The 8348-nt window shown below is 45.3% G+C and overlaps 1 pseudogene; it reads left to right on the top strand.

Moving 5' to 3' along the window:
- The first annotated feature begins 6981 nt into the window (after positions 1-6981).
- LOC111731414 lies at positions 6982-7100 on the top strand (annotated as a pseudogene).
- Positions 7101-8348: the final 1248 nt, after the last annotated feature.

Below are 8348 nucleotides of genomic sequence, written 5' to 3'. Positions count from 1 at the left end.
GGAGGTGGAAAGAAAGATGAATGTCGGACCACCTGGCAGTAGCCCTCAGTCAATAGGAAGAAATATTTATACCGTATCAATTTAATCGTTATATTTGTTTACACTGGCGTGGTGTAAACCTCTCTAAGTCTTCGGTAAAGAAGGTAGAGTACTTATAAATTACAATAAAGTACATACAAAGACTGTGTGTGTGTGTGTGAAAATAAGGGATCCTTCTGAATTTTCCAGATCCATGTGTTAGAGAAATCCCACAGGGGAGAGTGAGTTGATACACACATGGCTACAGAGTCAATATTTCAATGAGAAGGATTGGAACTTGACCAGTAGTCTTATAAGGCATATCTTCCTTACGCATCCAAAGTCCAGGAGGCAATTTATTTAAGACTCAGAGGGCTGATTTTGTTTTCCTCTGATACCTTGGTTAAGTTAAAAGCACATTTAGTGAAGTCGGGGGAGGTGTGGCTGGACAGCCGTCTACTGATTTGATTTGGGTCTAGTAGTATTACCTGAGAAAAGAGATCAAACCAAAAGAAATTTTAAACTTCTGTCCAGCACTTTGACTCTGTTGATAAAGATCCTGGCCTTCTTTCTCAAAAATTTATGGACCGCAAGCATGTGGAATCTTCCAAAAATGTTGATGTCACGAACCCACATTTGACAAGGTTTGTAGAACATGTGAATCCAACCTCTGGGACTAACTGCCTAGACTGGACCCTGCTTACTTGTAAGTGACCTTTTGCAAGTTCCCTGTGCCTCAGATTCCTCTTCTGTAAAATGGGGATAATCATAGTTCCAATCTTGAGGCCTTTGAGAAGATTGAGTGAGTTTGTAAAAAGCACTTAGTTCTGGCACACTCAGAATCTGAATTATTATTATCTTCCCTTATTACAGGAAGCTGGAAAGAGGATTATGCTAGGCAATTTATGTATATATCTAAATCTTCCCAACAACTAATTTTCATAGCAATAAGACATTATTAAATCTGTTCTTTTTGTCTGAAGACCTGAGACCAAGGAAGATAAGTAAATTTCCTAAGGTCACACAATTGGTTAGAATCAGACGCCTTATGGGTGGGTCATTTGTTATGTAAGTCTAGAAAGGAAAATTACAATTACTGGTTATTGCTCACGTGAGGAATAGTGCAATATCTTATACAGTATTTGAATAGAAATGGAAAACTGAACAGGAAATAGTTATGTTAAGTGAATTAGTGTAGCCACATGCCATTTTGGGAAAGTATAAAATGAAATGAAATAGTTACAGTTAATCTCTGAGCAGAAAGGACACGGGAGGAGCAGTGTGGTTGCGCTGACCTGTCTGCAGAAGACTTAATTCCTCAATTTCTGGTCTGCTGTTGCTTGAATTAAAAAACAAAACAAAACAATACTAACAGTAAGTTTAGCCAACATCTCAAATATTAAATAGATTCATATTAGTTGAAAGAGAAACAATATTTCTCCTTGAAGCTATATCTAAAGCAAAATTCTCTTTTTCTCTCAGTGAGCAGTTTGGGCGAGCCTGGTTTTCTGGCACTTGGCTTTCTCATCCGCGTTGTGGCTCGGAGCCCGATCTTGACCACAATTCTGGGGGTGGGCTGAGAGCTCGGAGAGAATCCTTCTTCACCGAGCACCTCCCACGGTCGGCAGCACGCCCATCGTCTCTTCCAACCCCACCACCGTCCTCGGAGGCCAGCACGCTCAGCCTCCTTTGAGAGATTGGGAAACTGAGGCACGGAGAGGTTTCGTTAACTTACCACAGCTACTACCTGGGGCAGCAGGCTTCGAACCCCGAACTCTGACCCCAACGCCCATGCTCCTGTTATTCATAATTCGCCCCCAGTTGGTTGAAGACGGGTCAGGATTAAGTCACAGTTTGGGCCGGGTGGAGTTGTCATAAGACTCAAATCATTCATTTACACGTGGGTAAGAAGAAGGAAGACATTCGGGTGCCCCCTTCCGAGTGATGCCGATGAAACAAACAGAGGGGACCCCCTCCGGCCAGATCCACTGATGGGGGCCCACGCTAAAATCCAGTTATTTCTTCCTATTTTCCTCAACACTTTCTGACACTATTCCAAGAAGTTCACAGGCTCTGAATTCTTTTTTTTTTTTTTAATTCATTTTTTATTATGGTGACGTTGGTTAACAAAATTCTAATCTCTTAAACCAGTGCTTTTTCTTACTTTTCCCATGTGAAATAAATGGCACGTTCTGTTCAGGTGTACCCAGGTCCCTGAGGAACTTGCCACGTCTACGTTCCTCTCTCTTCCACTTAGGAAAGCCGACGAGAATGAGCGAATACTGTGTGGTTATCAGAGCCGTAACTTTGAATCCATACGCATTTGTATACAATAGTCCATCTTCCGCTAACTTCCTCACTATTTGTAATAAACTCTATGCAAGATCCCGAAAAGCTGTGACTCAGACGTGTTTGAAATCTAAATGAAACAGGCATGGGGGGTATACAGTTCAACATATTTCCTAAGGAGCAGCTTTTCTGCATTTTCCTCTCTTTTTCGTGTTTTCTTTCTTTGAGATGATTCTCTCTGTGTTCTATTTCCATCAGTAGAACTAACTTAAGTTATCTAGACTCAGCATCTTAGGGCCGTTCTAGTGCCTTCCTCACGCTTTACTGTGTCTCCCATGTCAGTTCCCTTCCCTCCATCTTTAGTTCAGATCATCATTATCTTACTTCTGGACTGTTGCCGGTCCACTTGTTTCTTTGCCTTTTTTTCTCCTCTTTTCCCTAGAATCTTTTCATTTCATTGCCGCCAAATGCCTCCCCAAAATACAGTTTAAATACTATCATTTTATTGGAACAAAACCCAGATCCAGTGCAAACTCCTCACTTCAGCCCCTAATAAACTCTGCCATACGATCCCAACAAGCTTTCTGCTATCTGTACCCTGTGCTGCAGCCACAATGTAACAGATGACCGGTGCCTGTGTTTCTCTTTGTTCCGTCCATTCTGTATTTTATTAAAATGCTCTTCATCCTCTAGAAACGTCTCTCCTGATTCTCTCGCTCCGATGTAATCATTCTTCCTTTGAACCCCTCTGTCATTAAATGAGCAGAAATTGCTGCATCTTACCCTAATTTCTATCATTATTTCTAGTTATCTGCTCCCTTGCCCCCTCCCCACCCCCAATACACTAAATTGTCATCTCCTTGGCAGTTGGGACTTTGTATCTCCCGCAGTTAGTTCCGGGATGGTCTTTCTCACGCGGTGATAATTGTGATCACGAATCATGTTTTTGTGAATGAAGAAGAGGAAGGAGGAGGAGGAGGAGGAGGAGGAGAAAAGGGCGGTTAGAAAGCTCTTTGCCCCTCTAGTCATCATGATTACACAGCTTTCATTGTCGACAAGTTTTTTCCTATATTCGTCTAAAATCTGCTCCCTTGAAATTCAGTTCCATAAATATTTATTGAGTGACTACTATGTGTAAATTGCCCCACTGATCCGGATATAACCTATCTGCCTGCCCATCCCATCACCCATCATCAGGAACGAACTTTCTTCTCATATATTGAGAAAGAAAAAGGCTGCCGAGTCCACCCTCTTATTAGCGTCTCTAAGCTTCTCTCACCTCTGCTCTCCAGGTTAATTTCTTGAAAGTATCTTTCTCCACTTACCTCTGAGCCATAATAGGTGTGGGGGTGCAGATAGGGTTGCTGAGAGAGTTATTGGAGTTATTAGCATTATGTATAGCAAGCCCCTGGGGGTCAGAGGCCGAAAGGTTTTTTCTTCCATTTACGCAAAAAAAAAAAAAAAAAAAAAAAAAAAGCGTATGCTTAAATTTTCAAATATTTGGAGATTACGACCCTATTTCCCATAAATCTTCTTTGGCAAGATTTATTTACTTTGCACGCAAAGAGTGGAGGGATAGTTTAAAAGGTTCTTAGTCAAAATACCAGGAGATGGGTTTAAAAGGGGTGTGTTTAGAGAGAGGAGCCATTTATTTAGGACTGAGTGGATGAACGACGGTTCGTAGTCACAGGGATGAGGGAGTGTTGTGAGTGTCTGGATTGTATCAGCCTTTGGTGCTACTCCTCCAGAGCTGGCGGGAAAATAGACCCGAGTGTGGTCTCGTAGATTAATTTTGCGAATTAGAATTCGCTGTAGGTAGTTGCTACGCAAAGCATCACCCCATGTGACACTTGGCCCAGCCCAGTCCATCACGTGTCCCCTTCCGTCACCGTCTCCCCCTCCGAACCAGGTGAGAACCTCGCAACTGGGATCCTCATCCCCAATTATTCTTCTCTCTAAATCATACCGCGCAGCCCAGTGAGGGCGACCTCGCTGAAACGCAGCTCTGATCACATTCCCGGCCCAGGAGCCCCGTTTTCTTAAACCTTCAATTGTAAACTGTGGTGTCCCCTCCGGCCTTGTCCCTGCGGGCGGTCCTACGCTCCATATAGAGCTGACCACCTCCATTTTTGACCTGTCATTTTTGATAGCGATTTCAATCGTAGGACTTATGACCCTTTGTTTCTTCACATCTCTCTCCTACTTTCGAGACTGTCACCTTACATTTGCATCCCCAACACCTACCTACCGTAGCGCCCAGCACCCAGTGAGTGTCCAACATCTTGTCTTCGGGACGAATGGAGGGTGAGGTTCAGTCTCTGTGGTTCTGCACCCCAGGCCTTCCACAGTCGTGGCCTGCCTTGCCTCTCCGCGAGCTCCATCCCTTCGAAAACCATAAAGCCAACCTTTCCCCGAACGAGGCTTGAATTCTCCCACTGTCCAGCCTGTCGCTTTACCTGGGTGGCCTTATTCCTTGTCTAAACCCCGCTCGTTATTCCAGAGACGGTCCAGAGATCTCTCCTCCGTGAGGCCTTCCCTCGCTCTGGGAACACCGGGTCGTCCCGTCTTCGACAGCATTGGTCAGACACTTATCTCATGACCTCTTTCAACTTCGTTTTCACCGCAGCCTTTAGAATAGAGATTTGACCAAACAGGTGCTAAGAAAATTGCGTGGAGTGGAAAGAACATGGCTCCTCACTCATGACAGGGAGGCTGCGCTGACTTCGCTGAGCGCGCGGCCCTGTCCCCGGTACGTAGATCTTGCTCCTGAACTAGAACATGGTGAATTACGGGCGCTGAGGGCGTAGCTAGATCTCCGCCAGTCCAGAATCTTCTCCTTCCTTTGTCTTCCCTGGAGGAGCGGGGAGCCAGGCTGCAGAGCCAAGAGCTTCCCAGCCCGGGTCCGGTGGCCTCTGGTCGTTCGCCTAGGGTACCACACAGACACTGTGCGTGGCTCCTTTTCTGAAAAAGGTCAGGGGGCACCGACCTTAGTCAAATGAAGACGAAACCGCGAACGCGTGGGCATGCGCGCAGTGCCATGGGAAATGGGTCCCTTCGTATCCTGTTTGTAAGCACAATACGAAAAGCTGATAATCTGGCGCCAGGAGCTATTTCCCAAACCCGATTCCTACATCTGTGTGACTCGGAGCAAAGCGTCTAAACTTCTAGGGCTTCTGTTTCCTTGGGGATTTTCTAACTTCAGAGATTTTCTTCTTAAAGCTGGCTTCGTCTGGAGTTGGGGGAAAACCACGATAGAGGTTTCCAGCCCCCTCCCCCACGTTAGTCAGGGTGGGGTGGGAGGGGGAGGCGCAGAGAGACCTCCCAAGGAGAAGAAGGCCACTGCTCTAACGTGCCCAAAAGCCACTGGCCCAGGTGACGCCCACACTCCCTTTCGATGCTCACATCCTCGGAGTCTCTGAAAACCTATTTCTATCCATGTGCTGAAAGCAGGTCAATTAATCCACTTTAGGCCACAACTTTTTCCATTCTTGAAATAGTTTGCTTTTCTGGTCTGGTCACTGGATTGTTTGGGTTTTCTGGGAAAGTAGAGCCTCCGGGTGAGGTGCGAGCTCCAGCGGACATGTGAGTTAGAGCCGTCAGGTCGAAGGCAAAAACAATGGCCCCGCCTGGAAAAAGGAATGGGAACGTCCTTTGGGGGTGTCAGACGCCATAGATTTCATTTTCAGGTGGCTTAATTCTCTCCCTCTCGATGAAATATTACATGACTGTGAGCTAATTATAGAAAAATACAATCTTCAGGTGGTGTGCTCTTCACTAATTAATTCAACAAATAGTTGTTTATGGTAGCCATACCGCCGTTCGGCCTCCGAATAGTCCAGATTAGACTTTCTGTGTGTTCCGTGATCTCTACCATTTATTTTTAACGCTCCCGTTCACCCTGTACAGGGAGCACCTTGCCTGCCAGCGATGTGCCCTGCGTCCGGGTTGGGATAGAGTCCCAAAGTGACTCAGCTCATTCAAGACAAGGAAGAGGGTCAAAACCACCTTGTCATTTCTGTTTCTGAACCCGGTCAATCGAAGGTGGTTAGTCGTAAATAAAGGATGATGCATGCCTAAAAGAAGAAAAAAAAAGAAGAAGAATGATGGACTTTGAATGAATGACAGGATTTAGAATCAAACCATGTAGCTAAGACCTGATTCCATCCTGGATATGAATTTTTAGCGGATTCTGAAGTCTCACTTTCTCCTCAGTGTTTGCGTATCTGTGGCTTATAACACTGATTTTCCACGCCAGGGTTTTCGTCATTGGTGTGAACATTAACCAGATCCCGACGATGACAGGCTGCAGTTGCTGAGCCAGAAACCGGTCCTGGAGGAGAGGATTCGCTCGGTAAACAAAGAACGGTGCAGGCGTCTCCTTCGCCATTCACGAGCGTGATTGATCCACCTGCTTCCACCCGCCAGCTTCTGTCTCCGTGCACAGAACTGGGAAGAGGGCCTTGTTTATGTGAAACCTTGTAAAAGGAATCCATCCCTGCAAAGCCTCCCCCCTCTGCCACGGGGAGGACTCCAGACATGCTCTGCTCTGCGTAAACACGCGCTTTCTTCAACACCTGGCATCCTTCCTTCGTTTATAGCCCATAGATTCTGCCCCCACCCCTGCCGCCATTTTGAACTAGTCATGTTTCTTATTTCACTTAAAATCTGATTCAGGTCTATAGCCATGTTACCCTGATTAAGCCCGATCCCATCTGATCTCGGAAGCTAAGCAGGGTCAGGCCTGGTGAGTACTTGGATGGGAGACCACCTAGGAAGACTAAGTGCTGTAGACGTAAAAAAAATAAAATAAAAAATAAAGGATTGTAAGCTGACAAGTTCTTTGCAATCTGTGAGGTCAACCAAGGTTTGCCTCGCCTAAAAAAAAAATCTGATTAGGATGTCTGGGGTCCTCGTCTATACATGAGCACCACAGTAAGTCCAGTTAGCACCCATCCCCACACGGCCAGTAACAAGTTTTTTTCATGTGATGAGAACGTTTAAGATCTAGTCCCTTAGAGACTTTCAAATATACAACACAGTATTGTTAAATATGGTCCCCATGCTGTCCATCACGTCCCTAGGACTTATATTATAACAGACAGTTGGCACCTTCCAACCCCCTCCACCATTTCACCTCCACGCTGGCCCCCTCTCCTCCTCTGGGAGCCACTCACCTGTCTCCGTACCTGTGAGCTCGGCTAGTTGTTACCGTTGTTTCTACAGTCCACACATACGTGAGATCTCACGGACATGTGTCTTTCTCTGTCTGACTTATGTCACTTAGCATAATGCCCTCAAGCTCCATCCACGTTGTAGTAAATGATGGGATTTCCCTTTTATTGCCAGGTAATATTCCATCCTATATATATGCACCACATCTTCTTTATCCGCTCATTCATCGATAGATACATTGATAGGTTGTTTGCATGTCTTGGCTATTGTAAATAATGCTGCGATCAACATGGGAGTTTATAAACATATCTTTTCAAGTTCGTGTTTTTGTTTTCTTTTAGTAAATACCTAGAAGTGACATTGCTGAATCCCATGCTAGCTCTATTTTTAATTTTTTGAGAAGTATTCATACTGTTTTCCATAGTGGCTGTGTCCATTTACATTCCCACAGCAGTACGTGAGGGTTTCAATTTCTCTACATCCTCAGCAACACTTGTTATTTCTTGTCCTTTTGATGATGGCCATAACGGCAGCTGTGAGGCGACATCTCATTGTGACTTTGACTTTCATAGCCCTGGTGATTAGTGATTACGCCCTGACTGCTCTGCCACACCAAAGCATGCTGGGATCCTGCGAAAAACACCGCCTGGTCCAAAGCCTCCACTGGCCCCCACTGTGGACATAAGCTCACCTTCCTCTTAGCTCCTGTGACTTTCTCCATAACTCTTCTCTCTGCATTTATTGCTTTTCATTTGTGACACAGTAATTTGCATAGAGCACTTAGTGCTCCTGTTCTTAGTATAAACTCCCAAATAATAGCATCTTCATATCCCCATGGGACTGGGCCTAAGTGACGTAATTAAGGCACT

This window comes from Pteropus vampyrus, unplaced genomic scaffold, assembly GCF_000151845.1.
Source record: "Pteropus vampyrus isolate Shadow unplaced genomic scaffold, Pvam_2.0 Scaffold370, whole genome shotgun sequence".
NCBI lineage: Eukaryota > Metazoa > Chordata > Mammalia > Chiroptera > Pteropodidae > Pteropus > Pteropus vampyrus.
The sequence above is the reverse complement of the archived record's forward strand: the minus strand, read 5'-3'. Positions and strand labels throughout refer to the sequence as shown.